Raw genomic sequence first — 26,169 nt, 5'->3', positions numbered from 1 at the left:
TCACTCCACTAAAGTGTCAACTCTCCACGGGCAAGTACTTAGTCTTTACAGTTTGCTGCTATATTCTTAGTGCCTAAACCATGGCTTGGAACATAAGAGTGAAACAACTATTCTCATCTTCATTTAATATAAGATACTCCTTTATTTTATGTACCATTAAGAAAGCAAAATTTCTACCACTATGCAATGTATGCATGCAAGAAATCTGCACTTGTGTCCTCTAAATCTATATATTTTTAAAAAGCAAGATCATTTTAATTAAACTACAAAATGCCACTGATTATTAGATGCACCTTAGCTTCAGAGTTGTTAAAATGAAAAAAAAAAATGTGTCTTGGAATCAATGTAATAAAGTTAAGAACTACCTTCACCTCCCACCCCCAACAATGACCATTTGTTGATTAGCTACTGGCTTTCATAACTGCCCTAAGAGTTTTCAATCCTTATAACAATTTCTGCTTTCTGGAAGGGAACACTGAGTTTTGTAGTATCAAAGAAATTTTCTCAAGATCAAAGCATGAATCTGGGATTTAGAGTCCATGGCCACCATGTCCATATGATTGGAATCCAGCAATAGGGTACCCCCTTAGCAATATAACTTGCCATTAATTAAAAATTTATAATTATTGAGTGATTATCTCCATAAGACATGTTTAAAAAACATAACCACAATATTATTATCATACCAAGAATTAACAATAATTCTTTTATGTCATATGTATTCAATCAAATTTTAAGTCTTTGATTTAAAAATTTTAAAATAACAACTTTGAGATGTAACTTACATTCCATAAAATTCATACTTTTAAAGTATACAATCTGATGATTTTTAAAGTATATTTGTGCAACCATCACCACTATCTAATGCCAGAACATTTTTATCACTTCTAAAATGAACATCTCATACCAATTAGCAGTCACACCCTATTTACCCACAAACTTCCCAGTCCTAGGCAACCATTAATCAATTTTTTTCTTTCTATGGATTTACCTATTCTAGACATTTCATCAATGTTGTATAATATATAATTAATTCATTCTTTTCGGTGGCTATTATTCCATTGTATGGATATACTACATTACATTTATATGTTCATCAGTTGATAGACATTTGGGTTGTTTCTACTTTTTGGCTATTATGAATAATTCTGCCATGAACATTTATTATGTACAAGTTTTGTGTAGACATATGTTCTCAATTCTCTTGGGTATATACGTAGGAGTGGAATTGCTGGGTCATATGATAACTCTATGTTTAACTTTTTGAGAAACTGCCATACTGTTTTCATAGTGACTGCCTCATTTTACATTCTCAACAGCAATGTATGAAGATTCCAATTTCTTTACATCCTCACCTACACTTGTTATTGTTTGTCTTTTTTATTATTCCTATCCTAGGGAGTGTGAAGTCGTCTTATTGTGGTTCCATTAGGTTTTAAAGTATTGGTTTCTAAGTCTGCAAACTGTTTATAATTGATCCTTGTGGTTGTGATCTCTGAAAATTCGGCAAATTGTCATTACAGCCATATGTGTACACACCCACTTCTATTAAATCCCCAGGGCTCAATCTGATGGATTTTAACAACACTCCTGTGGAGTAAGTTGATAGGAAAATCATCATCTCCAAGAGGTATAAGCTGAGAGACACTGCCAGCCAAAAGTAAATCACCTTATTCACAGTTTGGTATTTTATTACCAGGTCGCTCTGCCCATAGATAAGGAATGGGAGAAATAAGAGACACAGAAAAGACTCACTGAATGATATACTCCATTAGAATATCTAAATCTAAAGCAGAACTTGCATCTACAATATGTCTTTTTATGATTTGTCCATTCGCTTTTAAAGCCATGAAGGTGACAATAAAAAGACTCTGTATCATGTAAAGTGACACGTTTTATTTTTCATATTTGTTCCCCAAAGAAGTAGCAGTGCAAAGAAATGGCACCTCTCTAAAAGTCAAAGCACTTCCATCATTCATGAGCTCTCCGTGGTGCTGGCAGAAAAGCAGATATTTCAGTTATCAAAAATCAAGACACAGTTTAACTTTTATCAGGGCCTTGATATAAATTGTGCATGTGCATGTGTATACAGATGTGTTTTATATTAGATACCTCAGCCGTAAGAAATCATTGCCTACTGCTGTTTGTCAATCAGAATAAGACTGTAATGTTTAGATGAGGGTTCTTTAATGATAAAGCAGTGGGCAGAAGCAAAAGGACAATGAAATACCATGCCTCCCCCACAAAAGCCCAAATTCCAGTCTTGCAAATGTCTATTGCATACTTTTTCTGTCTAATGACCACTCTCAGAAAAACAGGAAACAAAAGGAGACCGTTCACATTGTTAAGTAACAACACGTAAATGTGTATTTTATCAATAAGATATTCCTAAATACTTTTAATTTTTCCAGGTCAACCTACTGTTGTGTCTATATATTGATTGCGCTTCTCAAACTAATCAATTATTTGTATACTTACTTCCATGAATACTTATTACATTAGTTAACTCATTGAATATATATTGACCATTTACTATGTGCAAGGCCCCAGGCAAGGCTAATCTTCTCTTGGTCTAGCTATTGACAGCACTGAGAATTTCCTTGCTATCTGGGTTGACCTTCCCCAGATAGCCACATCATTCAATTCACCTACTTCACATGTGTGTTTAAATGGTACTTCACAGTTGAGGGAGCACCCTGTCTAAAATTCAGCTTTCTCCCATAACCCCACCTCAGACCATCTCCTTATTTGTCTTGTCTTCAAAATAGTTATCTTCCAATCTCTTACATAATGTACTTATAATAAATAAGTCACATTATTATGTAAGATCTATGAGGGTAGGGATGTCTGTTTGTATTCTCTCTCCTTCCCTCCCCTCCTCCCCAACACACTATGTTATTTCTAGGGCCTGAACAGCCCCTGCTACACAGTTGGTGCCAAATAAATATCTGTTGGATAAATGAATGCATGGAAATGGCCACTACTTATTGGTTTTCCCAGTTTTTGACTTCCCTAATGCCTTTGACACTTTTAAAAACATACACTTATTAGTCTCTTTTCATTTTAGATAATTTCCCCATATTTGTTTTTCTTTTTTTTTCTAGTTGCTGAGTTTGTTCTGCAGCTGCTTCTTTTCTTTTTTTTTCTAGTTGCTGAGTTTGTTCTGCAGCTGCTACGTGTTCTCCCTTGTTATCTAAGCGACCCTCCCACCTTCATCATGTTGATGAGTCCCAGTGCCAAACCCTCCCCTATACACTACTGCCTATAGGTCATTTCTGCATTGAACACCTTAAATGGAATATGGCCCAAACAGAAATGATCACTTCCCCGTAAAATCTGTTGTGAACTTATAAGCTACACCTTGGTTAATAACTACTAATACCCAGCCTCCTAAGATAGCAATGTCAGAAGCCTCAGGGTCTCTCCCTGATAATCTTATGAATTCTACCTCTCAAATATCTCTTGACTCCAGCTTCTCCATGTCCACAGTGTCCAGTCCCTTACCATCTTGTCCCAGATCATTGCAGCCTTCTCTCTACTAGTTTCAGGACCTCTATACTAGATGCCTGGGAAGCCTCAGGGACCTACCACACCTATAGCCACACTGAGAGGAAGGAGGCTGAGACACTTCTGGGATAAGATATGGTGGTTTTTGCAGCGTTCATGGAGTGGGAGCTTGCTGCATGCATGAAGCCTTGCTACATGCTGGATCTATGATCAGACAGAAGTTAAACATAACCACATGTGGGCTGGAAAGGGCGTGGGGGTGGCAATCATCTCTGAGGCAGCTGGTGAGAAAAAGAAAAGCAGTCTCTGACATGGGGAACCGGCTTGACCCTCACAGCTATGTCTCTGTGACCTGGCATTCGCAGATAGGCGTGTTGTTCTCAGGTCTCTTGGAATTCTAACATCAGATAGGGTCACTCTTTGAGTGAGAAGAAGTGACACCAAACAAGTAACAAAACAAAAAACAAACTTTATAATCTTATCTAAGCATAGATGAAAACACTGTGTTCATCATTACTGGTTCACTGTGTAAACCATAAAATACCAAACCTCCCCTCTCCCAGCTAATATGAGTGAAGGGTGCTTCTTTGTCAATTACAGACTTGGCCTAATTTCTAGTCTTCCCTTATTCTACGTATGATTTAAGATACTCAATCATAGAGTTACCCTCCACTTCCTGAGAGCATCCAATCCAGAGCAAAGCCCTGCTTCCTTGAGCCCTCCCTCAAATTCCCTAACACCCATTCAAATCCCACAAACGTCCTTTCTAACACTCTCTCAGATGCTCCACAGTTCCTTATGGGCATGCATTCTCCCTTTGCAAGAACAAGTAACTCAGCTTGCCCAGCTCTAGGTTTGTTCCTGGTAGACTTTGGCTGGAGAGCATGGACCTTAGTATGGGAACTCTGCTTCATAGTTGATTGAGCCAATCAAGCCATTTCTTTTTGGGAACAGTAGATGCTAGGTGGGCAAAGATAAAGTGAGGGACTCAAATTCAGGCTGTGATCCAGATGCTTGAAGAGAGTTGAATTTTGTAACGTTGAGAATTCTAGTACCAGAGTGAATGTAGGATGAAAGAAAAGACATTATGTGCCACCTCAGATTTTCATGGATTATCAAAATAAACCCTCAGGGTTTCAGATATCTTATGCCTATAGAGATTCTAAAACTGAAAAGAAGAAGCAATTCCTGACTACCTTAGATATTTGGACAAAATTCTGGCTTTTCTTCATATATTATTTGAAAAAGATTTCCAGAGTATGCATGGTGCTCTGAGCATTTTTCCAGGAAGTGCAGATATAGTAGCAAACTAAACATACAAGCTTCCCCTTTGCTCTCTTGGATTTGCAGTCATATGTTGCTTAACAACGGGGATATGGTCTGAGAAATGTGTCAGTTGTTAGGTGATTTCATCAGTGTGTGAACATCATAGAGTGTAGTTACACAAGCCTGGAGGGTATGGTCTACCACACACTTACGCTATATGGCACAGCCTATTGCTCCTAGGTTACAAACCTGTACAGTATGTTACTGAACAGAATATTGTAGGCATTGTAACACAATGGTAAACATTTATGTATCTAAACATAGAAAAGATACAGTCAAAACGTGATATAAAAGATAAAAATGGTACACCTATATAATAGGGCACTTAGCATGAACGAAGCTTGCAAGACCATGAGTTGCTCAGGGTAAGTCAGTGAGTGAGTAGTGAGTAAAGGTGAAGGACTGTGCACTTTATGAACACTATACATTTAGGCTACCCTAAATGTATAAAATATTTTTCTCCCTTTCACAGGAAATTACCTTTAGCTTACTCTAACATTTTAACTTTATAAGCTTTTAAATTTTTTAAATTTTTTTATTCTTTTGTAATAGCACTTAGATGAGAACACAAGCACATTGTACAGCTGTGCAAAAATATTTTCTTTCTTTGTGTCCTTGTTCTATATGCTTTTTTCTATTTTTAAAATGTATTTCTTTTACTTTCTAAACTTTTTTGCTAAAAACAAGATGGAACACATTAGTCTAGGCCTACACAAGGTCAGGATCATCAATATCACTGTCTTCCACCTTCACATTGTCCCACTGGAAGGTCTTCAGGGGCAATAACAGGCATGAAGCTGTCATATCTTAAGATAACAGTGCCTTCTTCTGGACTACCTCATGAAGGACCCACGTGAGGCTCTTCTTGAGGACGTTTCTCTCTTTTCAGAAAAATCGCCATGATGATTTGCTTGGTTTGTTGCATTTTTTCATTATAGATTTACTTGCAAGGAGATAATGCACCTTGAGCATTCCTCTATTAAAGAAAACACTTTGGAGTTGGGGTCCGTGTTTTTAAACTTTTTAAGAAGCTGTTAAGAAGCTTGGTGAGGCCTGCAAAAGCTTCTGCTAAATCCTTCACTGTGAATCTTCTTGGGGTTTCTTCTTTTTTCTTCTCTTGCAGTTTCCTTGTCTCTTGCCTCTTCTTCAGCTATGGGTTTCTGTTCCAGTTCCAACAACTCCTCATTAGCTAATTCCTCAGAAGCCACCTGCGGCAACGCCCTAATGTCATCCTCATCCACACCCATCTCCAACCACAGCCTCACTGATTTTGCAATATCCTCATCTTTGGCAAATCCTTTGAAGCCACTGATGAATCTTGAGTGTCTCCTTCCAGATGCCATTTATACGCTAATTGGTGACATTACCCCTATTCCAAGCAAGGCTCTTGACGTAGCTATAGATGCTGTAATCCTTCCAGAATTGCATCAGTGTCTTCTCAGTGTCTTCCTCAGTTTCAGCCATAGGCTGGGCAAAGATCCAACTCAAGGAGTAGGCCTTAATAGCAGCTATAACTTCTTGATGCATTCATTGGATCAAAGAGGTGGTGTTTTTAGGCAGAAACACCACTTTAATACTGGAATGAAGATTGCCAATGGAAGAAGGATGTGCAGGAGGATTATCAATAATAAACAATGTCCTGAAAGATATGTTATTCCCCAAAGAGTTCTCCATTTGGCTGTCATAGCCATTTAGGGGGACATCTTGGAAGAGGAGCTGGATCATCCATGACTTCTTATTGCTCCTGCAGTGCACTGGAAGTGTGCACTTATTGATATGTTTGAAGGCCCCAGAGTTCTCACTGTGTCATATCACAAAGGATTTCAATTTGAAACCTGCAACATTGCCTCCAAGCAAAACTGTTATCCTGTCCTTCAAAGACTTGAAAATTGGCATTAACTTGGCTTTCTTATGGATGAAATTCCTCTCAGGAATCCATTTGCAGAATAGGAAGGTTTCATCCATATTGATTTACTCTGGCAAGGAATTTTCCTCCACAATCAGCACATCCAGAATTTCCAAAAATTCTTCAGCTGCCTTCACATCAGCACTCGCAGACTCACCACTCATTTTCACATGATGCAATGAATAATGATTCTTGAATTGTTTAAACCACCCAGAGCTGGCAGCAAATTCAACATCGTGGTTGGGTCCAGCCTTTTCTTTCAGCATCACAAACTTTTTGCTTTGGCCATAATTTTCATGGTGCTGAGAAGGTTATGCTTCTGTGTTAGGTCTCCAATCCAGGACATTAGAAGTTTCTTCATATCTGATACAGCCTTTCTTAAATTTTTGTTGGTCTCATTGCCTTCAATTTGGAGCCCGAAACATTGCCTCCAAGCAAGACAGTTCCTTCAACAGATGCCTCCAAGCAAGCAGATCCTTTGACAGCTTTTATCTTTGTTTTTGTTGTTTAAGATTGGAGCGATACTATTCACAATAGCGAAAACATGGAATCAACCGAGATGCCCATCAACAGTAGATTAAACAAAGAAAAGATGGTACATATATGCCATGGAATATTATGCAGCCAGAAAAACAGAATAAAATTGTGTCTTTTGCAGCAACATGGGTGCATTATCCTTGTCCTAAACGAATTAACTCAAGGACAGAAAACCAAATACTGCATGTTCTCACTTATAAGTGGGAGCTAAACGTTGAGTACATAAGGACACAAAGATGAGAAAAATAGACATTAAGAACTACAAGGAAGGAGAGTGGGAGAGGGTCAAGGGTTGAAAAGCTTACTATTGGGTACTATGCTCACTACCAGGTGACATACCATAACCCACCAACATGCAATTTACCCATTAAAATCACTTTTAATTTTGTGTCCAGGCCAGCCACTCAATGTGGTTTCTTACCAGCAATATTAGCAGTGGATGTGAACACTTAGAAGCTAGGATAAGTAAAACAACATGAGATTAAATGAAGTACAGAGAGAAAATTATACCATCAAGAGACTTGGTAAACATGAGATGTATGAGGCTGCTGGCCTTGTAACATGGCATGCTGTTTTACAGTAAACTTTTTTTTATAAGTAGAAGTACTCGCTAAAATAATGATTAAAACTATAGTATAGTAAATATATAAACCAGTAATATAGTCATTTACTATCATTATCAGGTATTATGTACTGTACATAATTGTATGTGTTAGACTTTCATGTGATTGGCAACATAATAGGTTTGTTTATACCAGCATCACCACAAACATGTGAGTAATGCATTGTGCTGTGACATTAGGACAGCTATGATGTCACTAGGCTATAGAAATTTTTCAGCTCCATCATAATCATATTGGACCACCATCAGATATGTGGTCCGTCATTGACTAAAATGTCATTATGAAGCACATGACTGTATATTATAACTGGGTATGAAAGGCAAAGCACATAAATGAATAAGTCTAATGAAAGAAAAATATCAGAAGGTATTAAGTAATATGAAGATTGTTAAATCAGGGAATGTTAGTGAGTGTGTTTAGAGTTGCTGTGATTGGGTGATATCAGTGAAGGCTTATCTCAGGAGGTGAATTTAAGCAGCGATCTGAATATGGAGAAACAGTCAGCCAACCATGGATCAGAGAGCATTCTGGGCACAGTGATCATCTCGAGCAAAGGCTCTAAAAACCGTGAGGATTTTCTCAGTTTACTTTGTAGAGAAATTCTAGTCCTAGTTCAGGACAGAGACAAGGCATTAGGCTATTGGAAAGAGGTAGACTTCCTACCTGTCCTTGGATAAACAAAATGAGCATTATGTGGACTAATTGATTTTTTTTTTTTTTTTTTTTGAGGTGGAGTCTTGCTCTGTCGCCCAGGCTGGAGTACAGTTGTGTGATCTTGGCTCACTGCAACCTCCACCTCCCAGGTTCAAGCAATTCTTCTGCCAGAAGATTCCATGTCTGAAGAGGGCCTGCTTTTGGCTACAAAATGGCCCATTGTGTCCTCACATGGCGGTAGGGCAGAAGGGCTGAAAGGGACTGACAGACTTCCTCAAGCCCTTTTACAAGGACACTAATCCCATTCATGCGACTGCAGCCCTCATGACCTAATCAGTTTCCAAAGTCCTCACCTTTTAAAGCAATTGCATTGGGGATTAAGTTTCAACTTGAATATTGGAGGGACTCAAACATTCAAACCACAGCACTAGCCTCAAGATCTTGGGCAAGTCTCTAATTTCTTTCATCAGTTGGGATGTGTTTGGCTGCAAAGGAAAGACTAACCAACCCAAAACAGCTGAAATAACAGACTAACCAACCCAAAGCAACAAAAGAGTTTATCTTCCTCATGCAACAGGAAGCCCCCAGGTTAAGTGGGCTCAGTGGTGGCAAGGGGCTCAGGCAGCCTCCCTACATTCTTGAGGCCTTTTTCTCAGGGCTCCAAGTGTACTGCTGTGATCCTAATGTCTCAGCTTCACACTTCAAGGCCCCAAAACAGGAAAGGGGTAGTGGGATTTCCTGAGGATTGTTCTTTTCTTTCAAGAAGGAAAATCTTCCTGAAATCTTCCACTTTTAAGTCACATACCAACCTGTGATATTGTGATATAATAAGAAATATGTATTTGGTCTTTGTCCCCAGTTCCTGGCATAGAGCTCCTAAAACTCTTGGAATTTCCCTAGTGATCAGGGTGAGAGGACTGTTTCTGTTACTCATAGTAAGCCCCTTTCAACCATTTCAACCCTCCCCGAGTTCATGTTCTAGAGGTGACTGGGAGCTGGAAGCCCCTAGGTCACTTTGGGCTGGGGACTGGTTGCTAGAGGAAACAACCATGTGATTAACCTCTGGAGAGGGGAGGAGGCTGGGGATTAAGCCAATCACTAATGGCCAATGATTTAATCAATCATGCCTATTTAATGGAACCTTCATGAAAATCCTAAACAAAGGGGTTTGGAGAGTTTCCGAGTTGGCGAATGCATCCACGTGCTGGGAGGGTGGCTCACTCCAACTTCACAGGGCAAAAAAGCTCCTGCGCTTGGGACCTTTCCAGACTGCACTAAAACCTCCTCATCTGGCTGTTCATTGTGTCTTTTATAATGAACTGGTAATAGTAAGTAAAGTGTTTCCCTGAGCTCTGTGAGCCATTATAGTAAATTATAAACCTGAGGAGGTGGTCCTGAGAATGCCCAATTTGTATCTAAGTCGGACTGAAGTAGGGAACATGGAGACCCGTTACCAGTGATTGGCATCTGAAGTGGGGCAGTCTTGGGGCACTGAGTTCTTCAGCAGTTCCATTTGCACTAACTCCAGGTATTTAGTGTTAAAATTGAAATAAATTGTTGAACACCCAGCTGGTATCTGGAGAATTGATAACTGGTTGTTGTGATGAGGAAAAGCCTCCCATATTTTGTGTCAGAAATGTTCTTGGGTGGAAACAAATCATTGGAGTAATAGTATTACCTTTCTGATAACCACTGGAAATGGGAATGGCATAGTTAGGATTCACTTAGGCCCATGATTCCCCCCTCAGTCTGGGTGCGCTGCTGTCCCATTTCTGAGATAAATTAGGTTTTTATTAGCAAGGATGAATGTGGCTGTGAGGGGCAAACAATGTTGTTTGCCCCAACTTTTCAAGTTTCAATGTCCTCATCTGTAAAATGGGAAATTAATAATAATATCTCTCTATAGAGCTGTAGGTGTTCAATGAAATTATATCTGTAAATTTCTGAGCATAATGAGAGGCACATAGCACAATACTTAATGCATTTTAAAATGATGTAATAATCAAAAAGACAAAAATTGAAGAACATTTCCAGATTTCATTTCATGTTTTCCTAAAGCACTGACATCTAGAAAAAGATTAATGAAGTCTCTGGGGAATTTAAAAATAGCTGAGAGCTTCTATCTAGGATTCAGATGTCCCTTGCTTAAAATATGAATAAAATATTCTTTTTAAAGACAAGTTACAAGCTTTACATTCTGCAGACAATCAAAGTTCACTTCTGGCTCCCTGTTCTCCCTCTTGTTACTCCTCTTGCTGAGGTCCGATCACTCTCCACAATGTCTTTCCAAATATTTATCATATCAAGTCCCCAGATATCATCCCATCATTTCCATTAATCTTCCTACAACCAATCTGGCTCATTGGAATTCTTCTCTACTTTAGTGCTATTTAAAATATTTAAGATGTAGTGACAAAATAAGCTAAAAATACAGCACTTGAAACAAGACAGGATTTTTTTTTTGTCTCTGTGAAGTTTAGAGGTGGGCACTCCAAGCCTCGTACGGCGGTTTTGCCATCCTCAACACATGACTTCTATCTCTGGGTCCAAACTGGCTGCTGTAACACTCACCATCACCCAGTGGTGGGAAGAGGAACAAGGACAGGAGGAGTATACATCCAGACTTTACGGGTATTATGTGGATAGAACACACATCACTTCTGGTCACATTCCCTTGGTCATTCACATCAAATTGATCACGTGGCCACACATAGACGCAAGGGAGTGTAGGAAGTGTAGGCTTTAGCTGGGTGACTACTTGTCAAGCAAAAACTTTGGAAAGAGAGAATAGATATTAGGGAATAGTAAACAGATACCTAAGAGTGTGCCACATCTGGGCTGAGAGCGGGTCATATGGGATTAATTTTTGATCTCATTACAGTGTTCCAATTAAGGTTGAAAATGGCTCATTGTTCACTTGGGTATATAGAAGAGAGAGTAGTGAAATGGACAATTCAGCTCCATTCCCAATATACACACATGACTTTCTAACATATATGTGCATGGTTAACTTGCGAGCTAGTGATGCTGTAGGCTTTGTAAGCACAGGGACCACTTAGACTTTTGTATACCCACTAAAACACCTAGTATATATTATTATGCAGACTGCAGTCAACACTGTTGAGGAGGGAGCATCTCCCTTTATTGTTCATCCCTCCTTATTAACGACTCTTCTTCTTTCCTTAGTGGGCAGGCTCATTTTATAAACAGTGTTGAATATCCATGTGTAATTTCTCGTCGTTCTTCTCTGCATCTGGTCAGGCTGAATTACTCTTCGATTTGGTCACCTTTCTTTCAGGGGAAGACACAAAGCAATCCTTAGAACTTCCACTTTAAAACCCATGATCTGCTACAGTTTTTTCCAGAGCTCTGCATTGAAGGTAAGCAAGCTTTCGTTGAATACTAATTTTAAAACAGCATTTTCCCCCATCTATGTATTGTTTCTTATGTGCTCGGGGCCCTCAGATGTAGAATCTGGGGAGGAGAGGTAAGTGGTAGGATGCCAAAGCCCACCCTGATCCTCAAACATAGATGTTGAATTGAAAATGGCTTTATCTTGAATTGCGTTTTTATAACTGTATTTGGTGAAACACAGATTTCGTTTTACCTCTCTCGATTTGTATACCTAGGCTAGGCCACATAGTGAGAGCCCATCTCTACCAAAAAAAAAAAAAAGAAAGAAAAAGAAAAAAAAAGAGCCTGTAGGGGTGGCATGTGCCTGTAGTTTTAGCTACTTGTAAGACTGAGGCAGGAGGATTACTTGAGCCCAGGAATTTGAGGCTGCAGTGAGCTGTGATTGTGCATCTGCACTCCAGCCTGGGTGATAGAGATACTGCCAAAAGAAAAAGAAAAAAAAAGGATACCTGCCCGTTTTTCATGAGAAATTCTCTATTAACATGGAGCAGCCTAGTTTTACACATATGTCAAATATGTTTTAGTCTTTATTCACATAACAATCACTCTTAACAATTCAACTAAGTTCAACCCAACCCAATGACTATCAGTTTAATTAAACTAAACCTATTACCTGCTTACCCTGCTTCAGTCTCTGGGCTGGTGTTTGGGGACATACAGACAAATTAGCCAAAACCCTGTGTTCACATTCCAGCAGGGAAGAGGCACAAACAGGTAAGTGTTACAATGGTGATGTGCCACGGAATAGAGAGGAGGAAGCGTGTAAATGCCTGTAAGCTCAAAAGTTGTTCTGTTTTCAGTCCTTCCTCCTTTGTTGCCATCTCTGCACCCCATGTCTGATGTGTTTCATTCTGGGGGCAGGGAATCAGGCTAGACTGCTTATAGGTGAGTAACTCCAATCTTTTCATATCATATTTCTAAAAGCCAATACACTGTTAAGATTCAAATAGGCCATTTGTGCTTTTAAACATAAATCAAGTTGTAGAACTATTAAAAGCATGCACTGTATGGTTTATAATATATCACTTACTGGCTTCTGCCAACATGGAGAACCAATGTGGAGACTAGAGAGAAAAAGTCTAGTTACAAAATCATATTTACTTGGGAACCCAGTCCCAAAAAAGGAACTTTCCCTGAGCTTTTAACAGTATGATGCATTATTGATTTTAGTAGCCTAGGGGCCTTTCCAGGGCCTGCCTCACAGAGCTCAACTAATGTTTATTGGTCAAGAGATGGACTGACTAACTTTTTTTCCATTTTCATAAACGCTTAATGAAAAGAGAAACACAGTATATAAAGAACATGGGCCTAAGTAACACAGATATAGCCTTATGTGAATTTTAATATTTACCTATCAAAATCAAGGTCAGCATTTACTTTTTGTTAGTTCTAGAAACAGGAAAAAATGTTGTCCATAACGTTTTGATTTTTTGTGATGAAAGCAAAACATATTAAAAGTTTAGTTTGCTTGGGTATTTTTCCATCTCCAAGGGCTACACTAACTTGCCATCTTGACAGCTCTTTGAAGACAGATGTATCACTTTGCCAACCAAAATGGGTACGTCATTCACATCTTAACCTTGTTTTTGACAGCACAGCTTTCTATCAACAAAGAGGTCTATCTGTTTCTCCAAGAACACAGAAACTAGTTGTATATTTGATTTCCTGTAATGTCAGTATATTCACTTTGTATATGCTATGCAAACTCTATTCTTTAATATATTAATTCTTTTATATATATATGCTTTATTAATTTCATGTAAAATATAGGGAAGCCTATAACAGATGTGAAGAAATGCTAAGAAACAACAGTAAAGATACAGTTGAAAGTCACTTTGTACTGTTCTCTGTTGTTCTACCTGTCCCTCCATCCCCAAATATAACAAAACACTGAGCTCAAGTGAGTATCTGTCCCTCTTGATCATGTTTTAATGATGTTAGTACAATTGTGTGGATTCATAGAATTATGTTTTAAAATAAAAATTTAGGCTGGGCGTCGTGGCTCATGCCTATAATCCCAGCACTTTGGGAGGCTGAGGCTTCACCTGAGGTCAGGAGTTCAAGACCCGCCTGGCCAACATGGTGAAACCCCGTTTCTACTAAAAATACAAAAATTACCTTGGCGTGGTGGTGCAGGCTTGTAATCCCAGCTACTCGGGAGGCTGAGGCAGGAGAATTGCTTGAACCCAGGAGGTGGAGGCTGCAGTGAGTGGAGATCAAGCCACTGCACTCCAGCCTGGGCAACAGAGTTATACTCTGTCTCCAAAAAATTAAAAATCAAAAAATTAAAATAAAAAATAAAATAAAACAAAATAAATTTAACACAATAATATCCTACTTTAGTAGTCTGAAATTTGCTTTTATTTTCCCACTATAGTATGTTCACAAGGTATATTCACCTTTTTTACTTTTTCTCTTTTTAGAGATGAGATCTCACGATATTTCTCAGGCTGGAGTACAGTTGCTATTCACATGTGTGATCATGGTGTACTACTGCCTTGAACTCCTGAGTTCAAGAGATACTTTTGCCTCAGCCTCCCCAGAAGCTGGGGCTACAGGCACACCCCACTGTGTCAAGCTAAGATTTTCAAAAGGGCAGATTTACTTCTTAATTTTAACTACTCCATAGTAGTATTGCATAGTATTAATATATATATTTATTGGTTTTTCAAGTGTCGGATGTTTAGATTGTCTCTAAATTTTTTTTTCACAATCACTCGCTATGTTGCAATGAATAACTTTGTATACAGTTTCTCGTGCACGTAAGTGAGGTTGTCCCTAGTGCATACAATGGGAAGGGGTGTCGTAGATCCTACTATGTCTTCTGCTTCACTAGATGTTGCAAAGTTGGTCTCCAATGGGTTGTAAATTTATAGTCCTCCTATTCATTTAAAATAATTCCAGTTTCCCCACATCTTTGACATTATTTGATATTGTCTTATTTAAATTTTTTTGCTAATGTGTCTGATTGTTGTTTTAATTTGTGTGTTCATTGATTATTAAATTGGCAACAGTAAAAACCTAAGAAATACAATAGAGAAATATTTCTGGCTGGGTGCAGTGGCTCACGCTTATAATCCCAGCATTTTGGGAGGCCAAGAAGGGTGGATCACCTGAGGTCAGGGGTTCAAGACCAGCCTGGCCAACATGGTGAAACCTGGTCTCCACTAAAAAATACAAAAATTAGCTGGGCATGGTGGTGCCCGCCTGTAATCCCAGCTACTCAGGAGGCTGAGACAGGAGAATTGCTTGAACCCAGGAGGCAGAGGTTGCAGTGAGCCGAGATCACACCACTGCACTCCAGCCTGGGCAACAGAGTGAGACTCTGTCTCGAATAAAAGAAAAAAAAAAAAGAAATATTTCCCAGAGGTATGAATATGAAGTTAGGTTTAAAGTCTCTGGATATATGTGCTCATAATAAGTTGATTTCACAACAATTGATGATATGTATTCTTAATTTGTAGAGATTTACATTTTTTTTTTTTTTAGTTCAAATGTTTTGAATTACAAACCAAGGAAACTTCACCTTCTCAATTTTAAATTTTGTACTTTCCAAAAAAGAGACATTTATATTCTTGGCTGACACTTGGGAGGCTAGCACTCTTATAGTTGTTTATGAATCTGTACCCTGCTAAGGATAATGAAAAAAACAAGAGAATGGAATTATAAGGCAATTGATTTAATTCTAGAATCAGTATTTCTTGTATTTGTTCTCCTTAAAACCTTAAGTCCACTTTACCAGAATATATTATCTTCAGATTTCTCTACGCAAAGCAGTCATGCACTTAGTTAAGTAGACAAGAGTGCTACTGCCTATTTGTGGGAACATTTCTCTGGTGCATTACTAATCAGTCAGAAGGAGAATCAAAGTAGTTCTTATATAGCGATAGTGCACCAAATATGAAGTTTATTTCTCTTTAACAGCTCCTGTCTGTCTGGAGATGGGCCATCCACAGATATAGTCTGGTCTCTATAAGGTCTCTCTCATGAGGTCAAGCCTAATAATAGGCCCAGTGACTCTAGAGAGAGCAAGATGAGCCTTTTTTTTTTTTTTTTTTGTACTTTAAGTTCTAGGGTACATGTGCACAATGTGCATGTTACATATGTATACATGTGCCATGTTGGTGTGCTGCACCCATTAACTCGTCATTTACGTTAGGTATATCTCCTAATGCTATCCCTTCCCCTCCCCCAACCCCACAACAGAAGATGAGCCTCTTAATGGAGAAACCAAAACCCCATAAGTATCAATTGAAACTTTATTTTGTCTGTGCCATAAGAGGTTCTGTGACAGTTAGGCCTGATGATAAAGGGTCATGACAAGATTTTCTAAGGGGACATGTCTTAATGCGATGGACACCTCTGATAAGATAATTAGAGTCATGTAGGAAGAGGGAAGACACGAACTCTTCCAGAGACAAACAATGACAATGGCTATGTCTATGTGACATCATTAATAAGAATACAAAGGAATGGTATAATCCTAGGCTTACCTTAATGGATCCACTAGAAAAATGGCTGCCATCTGTCAATTTCTGATCAGGGAAAACTACAGCTACATTCAGAGAAATGCCTTAGGACAGGGGCTCCTAAGCCATTTCGAATATCAGGTTTCCTGAGGAGCTTTAAAATAAATAAATTACTTTAAAAAATACACTATGATGGGCCGAATTTTAGATGCCCCAAAGACAAGCACGCACTAATCCCTGTGAGTATCGTACCTTAGGGTATTTGCAGAGCTGATTAAGTTAAGGATTTTGAGATGGGAGATTATCCCGTATTATCTGACAGATCCAGTGTAATCTAATCACAAGGGTCCTTATAAGAGCCAGGCAGAAGTGTGAGAGTCAGAGCAGAGGACAAGAAGATGGAAGCAGAGGTCCCAATGATGTGGGATCAGGAGCTGAAGAATGGACAGCTTCTAGAAGCTGGAAATGGCAAGGAAACAGATTCTCCCCAGAGCCTTGAGAAGGAACACAATCCTGACTATTCATTTTTTAAAAATAAATTTGCCGGGTGCAGTGACTCCTTACTGTAATCCCAGCACTTTGGGAGGCCGAGAAGGGCGTATTACTTGAGGTCAGAAGTTGGAGACCATCCTGGCCAACGTGGTGAAACCCCATCTCTACTAAAAATACAAAAATTAGCCAGGTGTGGTGGCGGGCGCCTGTAATCCTAGCTACTTGGGAGGCTGAGGCAGGAGAATTGCTTGAACCTGGGAGGCAGAGTTTGCAGTGAGCCGAGATCGTGCCTTTGCACTCTAGCCTGGGCAACATGGATGAAACTCTGTCTCAAAAAAAAAAAAAAATTGTTGTGTATATTTTGAGGCTTACATGATGTTATATAGATAGTAAAATGGTTACTATAGTGAAGCAAATTAACATATCTATTGTTTTACATAGTGACTTTTTTTATATACAAGAGTAGCTAAAATCTACTTATTTAACGTGCTTACTCATTTTATTGTAAAAAATTAAATTTGTGTTGCTTTAAGCCACTAAGTTTATGGTGATTTATTACAGTAGCACTAGGAAACTAATACAACATTTTTATTTTTATTTTTATTTTTGAGACTGTATCTGGCTCTGTCACCCAGGTTGGAGTGCAGTGGCGCAATCACAGCTCACTGCAGCCTCAATCTCCCAGGCTCAAGTGATTCTCCCACTTCAGCCTCCCAAGTAGCTGGGATTACACGCACATGCCACCATGCCCAGCTAATTTTTGTATTTTTCTGTAGAGACAGGGTCTCACTATATTGCTCAGGCTGCTCTCAAACTCCTGGGCTTAAGTAATCCTCCCACCTTGACCTCTCAAAGTGCTACTGTTACAGGCATAAGCCACCACGCTCAGCCTAACATTTTTATTATATTTCATTTCACAAATCATGAAAGTAACGAGTGTTTATTGCTACAATGAGATAAAGCAAAGATACATGTTTTTAAAAATCCCTCACATTAAAAAAAAAAAAAAAAATTCCTCACCTTCTCCATTTGGTAACTCCCCAAACTCCATCTCCAAGAAAAAACAATATTAACAGCCTGGTGTTTATCTTTTCACATCATTTTCTTATGTCTGAATGGCTATATACATACCGATATGCAAAGACTTATAGAAGGGTTTTGCAGAATCCTTTTGTTGTGTTTTTTTACAAAATAGTCTAATGGCTACACATTTTTTTTCTTATGTAATATGTCATAGGCATTCCAGACCAATTTATATAGACCAAATTTATTCCTTTTAGTAGCTGCTTAATACTCAATAGAATGTATATTTTGCAGTTTTCTCCAACCATTTCACTATTAACGGATTTCAGGTTGTTTCCAGCTTTTCATTACTGCAAACAGTGCTTTTGTCAACATCCTAGTATCTGTAAATGAACCACTGGTGATTAATTTCTATAGGAGCCATGTGAAAAAAAAATTGGATTTCTGGGTCCAGAGGAAAGTGTGTGTTTTAGCAGATGCCACCATATTTCTTTCTATAGCAATGACAGTAGTGATGAACAGTTCCCCTGAAAATCTCTGAAAGCACAGCTTTCCAGAGTCCTGGCCATATATGGCTGCTTTACTTTTTAAAATCTTTGCTCAGTCTCATGGATATAAAATGTTTTTTGTTCCAGTTAATTAATCTTAGCTAATTTGAATGTTCCTGACTACTCAAGAGATGATCTTTTCCTATGTCAGTTGACCATAAGGATTTCCTCTTCTATTAAATCTTTATTCATATCTTATGATCTTTTTCATATGGCATTGTTTATTGTTATTAATTTCTAGGTGTTAAAAAATATATTGTGGCCGAGTGTGGTGGCTCATGCCTGTAATCCCAACACTTTGGGAGGCCAAGGAGGGTGGATCATGAGGTCAGGAGTTCAAGACCAGCCTGACCTGTATGGTGAAACCCGTCTCTACTAAAAATAAAAAAAAATTAGCCAGGCGTGGTGGCGCATGCCTGTCGTCCCAGTTACCTGGGAGACTGAGGCAGGAGAATTGCTTGAATGTGGGAGGTGGAGGTTGCGGTGAGCTGAGATCCTGCCACTGTATTCTGGCCTGGGTGACAGAGCAAGACTCCATCTCAAAAACAAACAAACAAACAAAAAACATTGCTATAGTTTGAATGTGTCCTCCCAAATTCATTTCTAAGAAACTTAATAATCCTCAGTGCAACAATGCTTCTAGGTGAGAACTTTAAGGGGTGATTAGGTTATAGGAGCACCACCCTCATGAATGGATTAAGGCTGTTATATGGAGAGTGGGTAAGTTATAACCCATTTTTCCTCTTTTCCTCTTTCTCTTTTTCTATGCTTCCTCACCAAGTAATGCCTTCTGTTTTGACACAAGAATACCATCACGAGATGCATCTTCTCGATCTTGGACATCCAGTTTCCAGAATTGTGACCCAAATAAATTTATTTTCTTTATAAATTACCTGGTCTATGGAATTCTCTTATAGCAGCAGAAAATGGACTAAGACATACATATTTCTGGAGCTCTTTCCTAGAAATCTGATTCAGTAGATCTGGTTTAAGGTTTCAGGAATTGATGTTGAGGCTCTCTTCATGATTCTGATACATGCTGTGCACTAGGGGAAGGGCACTTGGAAATTTAAGGTCCAGGTTTCGGAGGGAGGGAGGCAATAAGGGTCTGGAATTAGCTACATACATGGACAAGTTCTTCCAAATAACCTGCCTAAAAATCTGAAGGAGGTTGGAATGCTGGCATCTTCTTTCTAACTACTATTTTCTCGGTATATTCTACAACTGATACCTTTAGAGCAAGTTTATATTTGATAACACATCTGTGTACATGTAAGGGTGGGTACCCATTTTTATTAAGCTGGATCTTTGGAAACAAAAAACAAAAACAAATAAAAAACCAAATAAAAATAGAGGGATTTCCTAAGCATTCAAAGATGACCCAAAGTAATTTCCACTGTTGCTATTTTCAATTATTGCTGCTCATTGTAGGATGATCAACCATACTGGTTTTCCTGAGACTGTCCCAGTTTTAGTGCACAAAAAATGCCATGCCCCAGGATACCCCACTATTTGTAGATAAGCCACTCAAGTTTTTCTATGCAGACCCAGTGCTGGTAGTTCTAGCTCCTCAGTTAACTGCTTTTTAGTTTATAGCAGTTCACTTTAGGTATTGAGGCCTGTGAACTAGATAAACTACGCTACTAACGTGTTCTCTCCCTGAGAATAGCAGATTGCCCCAGTGGCCACAAATCATTCTCCTCTCTCTATCCACACCCTCTTGAAATGTGATTTGCAGCACTTTCTATCAAGAAATTGATTCTACTTCCCATACTAATTCTGCGCTTTGCCAGAGAATTTGCTTTGGCCAATGGGACAATAGCAAAGGGAACTCAAGAAGAGGCTTTTGGGCATCTGTCTGCTATTATGTGAATTATGGTCAGCCACGCCAACCCACAGAATCATGACAAATAACAACTGTTTGAAGTTTTTGTTTGTTTGAGACAGAGTCTCGCTCTATCACCCAGGCTGAAGTGCAGTGATATAATCATGGTTCACTGCAGCCTTGAACTCCTGGGCTCAAGTGATCCTCCTGCCTCGGCCTCCCAAAGCACTAGGATTACAGGCACGAGCCATTGTACCTGGCCCTGTTTGTAGTTTTAAGTCACTAAGTTTTGAGATGACTTGTTATAAAACAAAAAGTAACTGATTTATTCATTGAAGTATTTGACACCTACTCAGGTGCCAAAGGAACTGGATTTTTCTGTCTGGGTCTGAATTTCTTAATTAATAGAATGGTATGATTTGTATATTATAGAATGATATGTAAATAAAATCCATACAAAGCTGAAGCACCGTATAGTGCAATTTAAATAAGGAGTCACATTCAAAGATATAATGGTAAAGCAAACAAACAAGCAAACAAATAAATAGATAAAACTAAAAGCAACTAAAATATTTTATGAAATTTATGGAGAAAATGTCAAAGGGGAATTATATTAGTGTGCACTATAAAACTTTTTCAAATCCTCTAGCCTGTTTTTGTCTCTTAATATCTCCCATATTTGCCACCTGTGCTGACATCTCTCTTTTTTATTCTGAGATCTCCAAAAATTTTTTCACCCTATGCCCATGCCCATAACTGTTTGAATTTATTTATTTTCCCTCTTCTTTCTAGAGTAACTCCCTGCCTTTTCCAATATAAATTAGCAAGCAGGCAAGTACACCCCTATACTTTTCAACTTGCCCATTTCCCTGAAACTGAGTATCAATTGGCATCAGAAACACGGTTGGAAACATAGAATAATACTTTCAGAAGTGTGTGTGGGGAAGTGGGGGGAGGAACCATGAGCTATGAGGAAGTCTATGAATAGTCACATAAATAAATAAAGACACCAGTACAAATATGCTTCAGTTTAAACAAAGTGACTGAGATGGTTATGGCAAATTGGTTTTAAAACTTTCTGAAAAAATAATAATATAGAACTAAGGCCAGGTGTGGTGGCTCATACTTGTCATCCCAACACTTTGGGAGGCTGAGGCGGGCAGATCACTTGAGGCCAGGAGTTTGAGATCAGCTTGGGAAACACATGGTGAAACTCCGTCTCTACAAAATACAGAAATTAGCCAGGCATGGTGGTGTGTGCCTGTAGTCCCGGCTGTTTGGGAGGCTGAGGAGGGAGGATAGCTTGTGCCCAGGAGGTTGAGGCTGCAATTTGCCAAGACTGTGCCACTGTACTCCAGCTTGGGTAACAGAATGAGACTCTGTCTCAGAAAAAACAAACAAACAAACAAACAAACCACCTAAAATTCCAGATGATCTCAGCTAAATATAGGAATTACTGGTAATTGTAGAGTGGGGTGGGAGAGTAGGTTATGACGTAAGTCTTGATATTGATAGAGAAACACATTTACATTGTTTTGTTTAAAATCTAAGGAAAAATACCAGAGTAGCAGATTAATAAATATAACTTTCTTAACTTCTTAGCCACCAGAATGGGAAAAATGTCAGATAATTCAATTAATCCAGTTAGAGATGGAAAATACTTCAACTGGATTAACTTTAAACTCATCAATCAATTTAGGATGAATTATCTTCATATTATTTGGGCTTTTATGTAGACAAATATTTTTAAATCTTCAGATAAATATTTGTAATCTATTTCTTATGATTTCTGCACATTTTCTTTAGCATTTATTTCAGGTGTGTTTTTACACATTGCTATAGATTATGAGCATAATTAATCTTAGCTTTTATATTTTTAACATTTTTATATTTATTTAAAATAGTGGTTTATTTTGCAGATTTATCTATCACTTTTAGTGAAATTTTTAATGATTATGAGAGATTTTTGTGGGCTTTCTAAGTATATAATTTTGTTAATAAAATATAATGACAATTCCCCTCCTTCCAATATTTATTCCTCTTATTTCTATTTCTTATTTTAAGAACCAGCCAGAATATTCTGAAAAATTTTATTTAATATTTATGATGGGACAATCTTTTATCTTTTTGAATTTTAATGGAAATGCCTTTGGTGTTTCACCATCAAACATGATGTTGACTCTTGGCTAAAGAGAGATATATTTATTAAATTAAGAAATGATCCCTTTTTGGCCAAAATTTTAAAGAATTTTAAAATATTAGTCAATGTTGAGTATAGAATTTTAAGTCGTTCTTTAAAGCAACCAAAATAGCTTTGAAATATATTTTAATATAACTTGAATGTGTCCAATTAGATTAAAACTCTTTTATAAGTAGTATACAGTTTAATTTTCTATAACATGTAGAAAATTTATAATAAACTGCAATGTGCAAGTACAACACGAAGTTTTAACTCCTAGTCTTTCATTTAAGCTTAAATAATAACTCAAATTCACGCTTTTTAATATTATGCTTATTCAATTATTTTTGAATTTCTGTCACAATTTTTTCCCTGTATATTATAATACATCACAGTTGATTAATGCAGAAAGCTCTGACAGATATTTTAGTGAGTTGATTTGTACCTCTTAATGTTTGAAATTTATATAGTTGGTTGACAGCCTGGCTAAGGCAATAAAATACTGAGAAGTAAAAATACAAGCTCATTCTTAGTTAACATATGTTTTCTGTATCAGCATCATAAAATTCCACATTTGCAAATTTTGTTCATATGCTGAAGTTTTATTGGAAGTAACAAATTGTTGTCACATGAATTTCTCTGAGTTAAAAAGTGACACTCTAAAGACCTAGTTTTCTGCAGAGCAGTATACAAATTTGGCTAAACAGTTTTCTTACAATTATGTAAAAATAACAAACGAGGCTTAGAGGGAAACAGACTGAAAGGAAATGTATCAAAATGTGTTTCCTCTCCCTCATGTCTCAGCCTAGGGGTACTATCCTCCTGGCAGTCTCTGTTGACACTCTAACTGGATTGCGCGCCCCTCCTATGTGCTTTTGGCCCCTTCTTCCTCTGTCACACTGTGGTAGTGGTGCATGGCAGGTCATGTCCCCCAGGTACTGTCAGTTCTAGGAGTGAAGGGACTGCTTTGTGCATGTCCTTATCATCTGTCTACTGCTCAGTTAACATTTGCATGGGGAAGAGATCCATGAATGAATGAATGCATGGATGTTTGACTGTTACGCTATGGACATTCACAAAACATTAATAGCTCAAAATTTGTGTTTCTATTTTCCAAATTCCCTTTAACATACACATTTTATAATGTTTGGTTTTCATGTGAACGAGAATGTGCAAAGGCAAGCATCAGAATAGCAGAATATCTTGAAAAGAGATTTGTTTTTTTCTTTCTGAGATGCAATTTTTATTCCAATACCACCAGCCATGAGGGAGGCATATTATTTCCTGCTTTCTGCTTTGCTGGGACCTCACTGCCTGGCCCTCTTGTGGTGGGGTAGGATAAGGGCATGTTACTTGTTCTTACAAGAGAGATGTAGGAGGTAATAGCACGTGTCACTTCCAGGTCAAAGTATTGCTGGTGTGAGCCCCTCCAGAGCTTACTTCCCCTTAGCCACAGTGACCAGAATATTCCAGATATTGCTGTCAGCCAGGTTCTCAGCGTGAGAACCTCATGAAGCATAGTTTCCTGCCAAATGGAGATGGATGTTATGTGAGCGAGCAGTTAACCTTTGTAATGTAAAGTCACTGAGATCTGGGGAGAGCCTGATACCGAATGATAAGTTAGCTTTTCCCAGTTGATACTCTGTGTGGCAAACTTCTTCCTTATGCCTTATTCAGAGATAGTCACTGAGTTCTAGAAACTAGTAAATTAAGCACAGAAAAATGAATTCTCTCTCTAAAGATGGAATACAATTTAAATGCTAAAAGATTAGAAAAGGAAGTACTTCTGCTTTGCAACCCCTGTACCAAGTTGGAATGCCTTGTAGGCTTATGTCCTGAGGCTCTCCTTTTTCTTTCCTTCAGAGCCAGTTAGACCAACAATCTTACCTAATTGGTTAGAATTAGATACAATTCTTGACTGTGACATTTGGGGTCTTTTGAACATTTTCAAGTCCAGTGGCTGTAATATCGGGAAAAAAAAAAAAAAAAAAAAGACAGAATGTGGCCAATCACATTACTTCAGGGTTTTTTTTTTTTAGCCCTAAATGTCAGTAGCTAGATTGATACATATCACTCTCTGAAGTACAGGCCATAAAACTAGGAGTTATAAATGTCAGTTTTGATGTGTGTTTTAGTGCCTTCAAACATTCCCAGTGGCGGAAACAAGCAGGCTGTTAATACGGAAGCTCCTTGCATTACACAGGGACCTACTAGGACTGGCAGTAATTGGTAACACTTGGAAAATCTATGAGGAAAGCAGCTCCCAGATCACTGAAAAACTCTTGGGCTTAAAATCAGAAGATCTGGGTCTGAGGATCAGCCATTTCATTTTGTGTGTTACGCTACTGTATGAGCAACTTTGAGAGCTTGGGGAAATCTCTTTATGTACACCTCAGCTGTCTCGTCTGTTAAATACCAGGCAAAAAGTGTTCTTACGAAAAGTGCATGAGATGATGTGAAAACTCAGAGCTACCTAGGCTCAAAAGAGTTAACTTCACTCCTAAGGTGGGGTCCATGGATCATGTAGCTGACCAGGAATGATAGCAGATGTAGATGCATCCAGATAGACCTCTTGGCTAAATCATGACTAAAAAATCCCAAAGGGTGAGTATCAAACAGGGGTCATTTTCATTTTTGGTGTTGGTGCAGGGATCTCTCTCAAAAATAAATGGCAGGCAGACATAATGGCTGATGCCTGTAATCTCAGCATTTTGGGAGGCCAAGGTGGGAGGATCGCTTGAGCCTAGGAGTTTGAGACCAGCTTAGGCAACATAAAGAAACCTCATCTCTATTTCAAAAAAATGAAAAAATAAAAAAAATAAGGTAGGCATGGTGGCATATACCTGTAGTCTCAGCTATCTGGGAGGCTGAGCTAGGAGCATCACCTGAGCCCAGGGAGGTTGAGGCTGCAGTGAGCCATGATCTTGCTACTGCACTCCAGCCTAGGGGACAGAGTAAGACCTTGTATCAAAATAAAATAAAATAAAAGGAAACTGTCCATCACATAAGTGGCTTACACATCGATATGTTGTGGCCATGCCTCAGCCCAGGTGCTCTAGGGACTCTTTCCACTCTGGGCAATAAGGGCAAATTTGCATCCATACCTTTGGTCTTTGAGGGGGAATGGCTCACAGTCTTCCTGGTTTGGGAACCTGCAGATAATGAGGAGCCCTGCCCACCACAGAAGCATTTCCACAGTGTGAATGCCTGGAAGCATGGTGCTAATGTTTTAGCCAAATCCTCTGGCTCTACCTGACCATTCCATGCTTGGAGTCTCATCAGTCAACTCTTATCTCAAATTCTGACATATACTAAGTTAGGCTAACTAAGAGGGGTGCTTAAATTTGGAGCAGAAATCACCTTGAGGAGTAAATTTGGAATTAGCATCTTGGTACAGGCTCCAATTAAACAGTCCCTGACCACAAGTGATGGAGCGTGAGTCTGGAGTATGTTTTTCAAATCTTCATAATTTAGTGTTTATAGGTATTCATAGAGATTTTCTAGGAAAAAGAAGACTGACCAGCAAGGGATTATAGTTTGCTTTGCCCTCTGTTAGACTTCCTTATCTCAGGGCTTTATTTTATTGGGTTGCAAAAAATCTGTCCCAGTAAATATTTGTTTGATCTTTTAAATTTGCTTTCCAAAAATTTCCATTCAAATATAGCC

Source organism: Macaca nemestrina, chromosome 4 (genome assembly GCF_043159975.1).
Source record: "Macaca nemestrina isolate mMacNem1 chromosome 4, mMacNem.hap1, whole genome shotgun sequence".
Classification (NCBI taxonomy): domain Eukaryota; kingdom Metazoa; phylum Chordata; class Mammalia; order Primates; family Cercopithecidae; genus Macaca; species Macaca nemestrina.
This window is presented reverse-complemented; position numbering follows the sequence as displayed.